The following is a 7,281-nucleotide window of genomic DNA, read 5'->3' as shown; positions in this document are numbered from 1 at the left end:
GGCTCTGCTCTGGTCCTTCCTGCGTGAAGGGGACACCTTGGAGTCCCCCAAATGTCAGGCGCGTGTTTCAGTTCCCCTGCTCCGTTTCTGCCAAGCTGGCAGCCTCTGCCAGGGCTTCCTCACCCAGATATGGGTCCAACCCCCTGCAAGCACCACAGAGCTTGGCCCCATGCCCCCCAATCCCAACAGGACATTCCTCCTTGGCGTCAGAGGTCCCGTCCACAGATTTTCAGCCTCTCCTTTTAACCTGCTCCCAAATGGGGTAACAAGCAGTTAAGGACGCTGAAAAACCACAACAAGGGGTGCTGGAGGGGAAGGTGCCCTGATGTAAGACCCATCATGTTTCTCTGAGCCAGGCTCCCTGGGCAGGAGCAGGGCAGGGGGAGACAAGGCATCCCGGCATAAGGTCCAGGGAATGGAGAGCAGTAGCCACCCACAAGCAGACATTGCCACTGGAAAAATCCCTCCCCTGAGCACAGACCCCTGCCCTGTCCCAGTGCCCCTCCATTCCCCCAGTTACCCCACGGGAAGAAGGGAAGGTTTACAAGGCAGGGTTTCCACCCAGGCAGGGTCACCCTGACACCCAGGCACTGCTGGTGCTTGAGAAGGGGGCAGAGAGGGTGTCTGCCCCCAGCCCCACTGTGATCTGCCCCCTGCTGCCTCTTCTTTTTCCAGGGACGGCTCCACAGAAATAAGCTGGCGCCGTCCTTCACCCTCATACATCTCCTCTGTCTTCCTCTGAAAAATGAGGAGTTTGTCGCCGGATTCTCATCACCAGCCGCTCTGTGTGCGGGAGGGCAGCAGCAATGGCCTCAGCCAGCAGCACAAATAAATGGCCCGAAACACGATACGCGGGAGCTCCCTGGGATAAAAGAATTTCTAAGGAGAGGTTTTATTTTCCCCTCGGAGCCCCAGTCTCTCGTGATCTGGTCCAAACACAAAGGCTGTCCTGAATTTCTAGTCTCACTTTCTCTCCTGGCAGCTGGTGAGCTGGGTGATGCTTTGGGGCACCTTGTCCCCTGTGTCCGCACATCAGCACACCGGGCTGTGGTGGTGGCAGGTCAACCGGCCCCCCCAGGCACTTCAGGGCCACTGGGCTCCGGTGCAGCCTCCGGTTTCAGTTCTGGGGGTGGTGACACACATTTGGCAGCGAATTAAACTGGGGCAGCCACAGCCAGAGGCTGCTCTCAGCTCCCCTCCACTACCTGCCTGATGCTGGGGGGGCTGCAGCTGCTCCCTCAAGCTGCGTTGGGGTGATGCCAGGCAGGAGAGGGAGTGCCCAGCCCTGCCCCAGGCCACCCCCCCAAGACCTGTCCCCCAGAACAGGTGTGGGTGTCCTGGAGACCCCCAAAGGAGCAGCTGGGTCCCCACTATCCCCTCTCATCCCCATGATCCATGGCTTGCTGGCACGGAAAGGGTCCTGGACCTCCCAGTGTATCATTAACCCAGAACTGAGCCATTAGCTCTCCCAAGTCCCCGTAGTTATAAATCAGCCTTCCCGTAACTTCCTTCTCCCCTGCTGCAGTTTAAGCCTGTGGCTTCCTGTCCTAATTAGCCAGTGAGGTTAATTGGCCCCCAGCTTCTTTACACTTCCAAGCCTCTGTGAGGGGTGGGTCACTGCATCCTCTGTTCGTGCATTGACCCTCGGACCCTTCCCTTCTCCAGGAGCTCTTCCCCCAACACCGGGGATGGGAAATGCTGACGTGGCCACATCCATGCCATGGTTGAGGGTGACTGCCTGCCTGTTCCAGCTCCTGCAAGCTGCTTTTTTCCTCCTCAGGCCTGGGGTGGATACTCGGCACCTACCCAGCACCCTATCCCTGTCTTCGTTCCTGTTCCTGCCCCAATTCCTGTCCCCATCCCCATCTTTATCTCAATCCCCTCACCCCATTCTCATCCCTATACCTGTTCCCATTCTCATTTCTGTCCCTTTTCCTGTCCCCATTCCCATCCGTATCCCTGTCCTCATTCCCAGCTTTGTCCCTTTTCCTGTCCTCACCACAATTCCTGTCCTCATTCCCATCCCCAGTGCTGTCCCCATTCCCATCCCTTTTCCTGTCCCAATTTCCATTCTCATCCCTATCCTTGTCCTCATCCCTGTTTCTGTGTCCATTCCCCCCATTCCCAGCCTGTCCCCTCTCCTTCCTGGCCCTGCTGCGTGGTGGTGCCAGAGGCCCCCCGGCAGCTCTCGGATGCCTCGGCTCAGCCCGTGCCAGCTTCATGCTCTGGCCATCTGTCCCCCACCTGCCTGTCGTCTCACGCCTCCTCCTCGGGGCCAGGGGTCCCCGTCTCGCCTGCCCCAGCCTGGGGATGCCAGCGGGCATCAGGGTGGGTATTCCCAGGGAGTCCGACGGTGCCGGGAGGGAGCTGGGCAGTGCTGGTGGCGAAGCAGCGCAGAGATGCCTGCACCAGATTTGGTGGCCCCTCTGACTGGGGACCAGCCCACTGCCACGCACCCCAGGGAGCCTGCAAGGACCTGAGGACCTGCTCAGCCCTTTGGGCCGTGCCCCAGTACCAAAGTGTCCCCCAGCATCCCGGGTGCCCTCGGTGTCACCTCCCGGGCGCTGCTGCCATCCCCTGCCGGGCTGGCAGGCATCGCCTGCCGTGTCCTGCTCTGGGAGAAGCATTCCTGCTTTTTATAACCCTGCTGAGGCTCCCCGGCTGCCAGCCCCGTGCCAGCCTGCCTGCCCTCCTGCCTGCTGCCCGCATTGCCTTCCTGCCTGCTGCGGGCCTGCCCGGGCATGGCCGGGGAGGGGGTGGTGGGGGCCGGGGGCTGCAGGGCCCGTCCGACCTGCACAGCTGCATAGCTTGTCTCCAGCTATTAAACAAACTCCTCCATCTCCCCCCTCCTCCCGGTCCCCTTCCCGCCGCCAGACGCTGCTTAACCCTCTGCTGCCCCGCTCCTCGTCCCGCAGCAGCAGGAAGCGGCATCTGCCCCTCGCTGCCCGCCGCAGGTTTGACTCCCAGGAGCGACCCCCGTACTGCCGGTGCCCCCAGGGCCGGCTGGGTAGCGAGGATGGCCACCCAGGGCCCCAGGGTGCCCGCAGCCTGGCACCATCCTGGGCACCCACCGAGTGGGCAGCGCAGGAGAGCTGGGAGCCGGGGCTGGGAAGTGCAAGGGGATGCAGGGTCTGGGGGATACAGGCAGGGGGTTGCAGGGAATGGTGGATGCAGGACGGGGGAAGAGAGGAGCTGTACTGCAGGGCGGGGATGGTGCGAGGGCTGGAGGGAAGGCAGAGGGGTGAGAAGTGGGGGGCTGGGCCTCCCCTGACCCATCGCAGCCCTCTGCCCTTCACCCCCCCGCTGTAGGAAGCAATGCTGGGGGGTGCCCCAGGCTCGGGGAGAGCTCCAGCTGCAGATCTCCCCTGCAGACGTGGGCCAGTAAAGGAGGCAGGAGGGCACAGCGGCCCTGGGATTCCCCCCGGGGTGGCTGCTGAGGTCCGTACACCCCGGTGCACGGAGACAGCAGTGCCACAGACTCCGCTTCCAGTCTGGCTTAGCCTGGTAATGCCACGAGAACAGCCTCCATCCCCCAGTCCCCACCAGCTGCCTGTACCCCCCCGCTACAGCTCTCAGAAACACCAGCTTCGCACGGAAACCTGAGCAGCTCCCAGCTCAGGAACCGCTGCAGGGGATGGGATGCGAGGGAGGAGCAGGATTTGCCCCTCCAGGCTGAATTAAGCCCTCTGGAAGGGCTGACGTGATGATGCCACGCTCTGCTGCCACCATCCTAGGACACTGTGGAGAGGACAGACCCTCTCTGGCCCCTCCAGGACCTCCCTGATTGCCCTCTGCCTCCCACGCTCCCTCCCCCAGATGTTTGGGATATCTGGTCCTTTCCCGCTCCAGCCCAGTGACAAATGCTTGCCTGAGCACGGTTTATTATTGTAAGAGCCTGGAGCTGGCTCTGGCCAACTTTCTGCCTGGGGCTAAGCCAGCAGCCTCAGGGCACCCCTCGGCACAGCCACCCCAGGGACGAGCTGTCCCTGCCCCGGGCACTCTCTGCATGCCAAGGAGTGGGAACCGACTCCCCGACATTGCCCAGCACCCTGTGGGCACGAGGAGCCCAGGGCAAGCCCCCAGACCCAGGCAGGGCACGAGCGTGGATGCTCCTCCACCCTTCAGCTGGCAGTGCTGGGAGAGGCGCGGGGGGGTTGCTGAGACCTCCCCAAGCCCCCCGCTGTTTCTCCCCTGCTCTGCTCCGCGGATGGGCTGTCGTGGGCTGGAGCACGGCGGGCTCGGTGATCGATGGCCGAGGCGTGGGCTTGCCAAGCCCTGCGTGTTTGGAAGGCGCCGTGTTTGTCTTGGCAGGAGCAGGGATGTCATCTCCTCCGCCTTGCACCGTGACGAGCTGGGAAAGCCAACGGGGGGTTGTGCCGGAGCGGGTGCCCCCGTGGGTCCCCTGGCAGCAGCAGAGGGTCTGACCCAAAGGGGCAGAGTGAGGTCCCGGTGAGGCGAGAGGACAAGCAGAGGCACGCAGTGGGCGTGTCGAGGGTGACACGGGGACAAACTGAGCCTGTTATGAGCAGATTTGGCCATCCAGGTGTGCCCTGCGCCTGGCAGAGCTGACCCCAGCCCGGGTGCTGAGGTGGTGCTGCCCGCAGGGTCACCAAGCCCTGTGCTCTGCTGGTGGAGAAACTGAGGCAGGAGGGCAGCACCAGCTGGCAGCAGGGCCACGGGGCAGGGGGCTGAGGGGCCGTGGGCAGGACAGACACTGGGAAGAGCAGTCTCTCGGGCAGGGACAGCCCGGCCGGAGCTCTGCCGGGAAAGGGGTGCAGTGAGGACATGAGCGGTGGTGACGGATCGATGTCCAGCCCAGCGCCGACGGCAAAGGCGTTTGAAGAGCTGCTTCTGCTGATGGCAGTGAGGCGCTTGGCGGTCGATAGACGCCTGGAAAGGTGGGGTCAGGTCCTGCTGGGGGTCCCCAGGCACAACAGGGGATCGTGAGGGAGGGGAGGTGAGTGCCCTGGTAGTGTCTGCAGTGTGATGTACTGGTGTACGTGGGGCTGGGAGGGGCTGAGACTCCTGAAATGGGAACTGCTGAAGTCAGCACTGCCCCCAGGACTGAGGCTTTTCACTTCCCAGCTGCAATCCAGGAGGTGTGGAATGACAGTGCCGACACATCAGCCCTGCCCAGGACCATGGGCAGGGGATGGCTGGTGCTGCCTGCACCAAACCTGACCGTGGGGACCCATCCTGCTCTGCCCCCATGATGGTTTCTGAGCCAGAGGGACAAGTGGGATGCCCATTCCCAGCTGCAGTGCTGAGGTCAGCCATCCTTGCAGCTCTCCGTGCTCCAGAGAAAGAAGCCATCACCTGCCTTTGTGTGAAGCCATCACCTGCCTTTGTGTGAAGCCGGCCCCATCTCACCCATCCTTCAGCCTGGCCCCACCAGCACAGGCCTGGGTTCTGCAGCAGCAGGAGCATCGTGGTGCCCATGCCTGGCCGGGGACTGAGAACTCCTGGTGCCCTCTGGCTCACATGCACGTGGGACCACATCTGTGTCACCCCACATGCCGCCATGGAAATGGGCAGGAGCTGTGCCAATGGAAAACAGACCTGGACTGGTGGCTGTGGGTCCCAGGGAGCCAGTGCCAATGCCCCCACTTTGCCATGGCACGCTCTGGGCACCTCATGCAGTTCCCTGTGCCTGGCAGGCTGGTGTAGAGGGACGCTGGGGCACAGGGGTGTGCACAAGGTGGCAGGGATGTGTCACCATGTGACTGTGTTCCCTTCAACACATCCCCGTGCACACCAAATTTATGAATACCAGAATCTTGGGAGGCTACAAGATCCTTTTCCTGTTTTAGGGAGAGGCTGGGGTCATGACTGGGATCACTGTCCTATGGCTGAAGTGGCCATGCAGGAGGTGGCACCAGGAGCCAAGCCACTGGGCCAGAAGGAACATTATCTTCAGGGCAAGGGCTGCATCAGTCAGCATCCAGAGTCTCTGGACTGCCCTTCACTGCTGTCTGGAGCCATTTCCAGCCCCCACAAATATAGGGAAATGCTCGATGTTGTCTGTGTGAAAAGGACAATTGAACAACTCAATGGTTTTAAGATAACTTCCCAGTTTTCTGAGGTGTCCAGGGGCTTTCATGACATGGGAAGTCAATGTGGGCAGAGGGTGGGGGCCAGCAGCTCTGTGGCACAGCCCTGACGTGCCAGTGTGCCACGTAAGTGGGTCAGTGGTACAGCTGTGGGCATTGGTGTGCACAGAGGAGCTGGAAAGGACAGGACAGAGGCAGCTGGAATGGCTCAAGGGCTGGAAGAAACTGGGACACGTCCATGCACGTGGGTCCTCCCAAAGAAGTTGGTCCGGGAGCTGGCTCAGCTCACAGGGATAAAAGAGCACCAGGCATGGAGAGGATTTTTGGCTTTGTGACTCAGCCATTGCTCAGCTCCAAGATCCTTCACTGGGATGTGTCCAAGGGTGGCTGCCTCATTCCAGCAAGGACAGATGGATGGACAGTCACAGCCTGGCATGGCCCAGCCAACGCCAATATCCCTCTGGGGTGGAGGAAGGATGGTCAGCCCAGTCCAGACTGGGTTTGTGGTGGGAATACTGGTGGAAGGGTTCTCTATGGAGACTGAGGGAATTGGGAGACTGACTCCCCACCATCCTGACTCCCCACCCCTCTCCCAGAAGCACAACCTGCCTCTCCCTTTCCCAGCAAAATCCCGTGGAAATGATGCTCCTGCTCCCGGGTCGCCGTGGCAACCGGCAGGCGCAACAAGAAGGGGATGCAGGATCTGAATCCCATTGCTCCCTGCACCCGGGACCACTTCCCAGCACTTCCACAGCTCCATCGCCCCAGGGCTGGCTCCTTGCTGGGGGGCTACCACCTCTCCAAGGTCAGGCTCCAGCCGAGGGTCAAGGGAGGCCCAGGCAGCCGATGCCGACGCCGATGCCGGCACGTGCCTCGTGGGAAGCTGTCTCCCTGCCTTGCCCTTCACCACGTCCCTCCCCAGCTGCCGCCTGAACTTCAAAGCCACTAAAGGCCACATGGCCTGGAGCATCTTCTCCGTATCACTTCGAGGGAGAAGAAGATGCTTTGAAACCCCCTGGCCCTTCTCCCCTCCTCTGCAGGGTAATTTCCATTTTTTTCAAAACCCCACAAAAAAAGGAGCCTTTTTCCTCTTTGTTTCTCTTCTCTCTCTCTCTCTCTCTCTCTTTTTTTCCCCTTGTCTTTGTCAGCTAAAAATATGCAACCCACCAGGGAGGGCGGGTGGGGGGAGCTGCTGCTGCACCGAAGGTTAGCGCCAGGCCGGGCTGGAAAA

The sequence above is a fragment of the Coloeus monedula genome (assembly GCF_965178545.1).
Source record: "Coloeus monedula genome assembly, chromosome: 11".
Lineage (NCBI taxonomy): Eukaryota > Metazoa > Chordata > Aves > Passeriformes > Corvidae > Coloeus > Coloeus monedula.
This window is presented reverse-complemented; position numbering follows the sequence as displayed.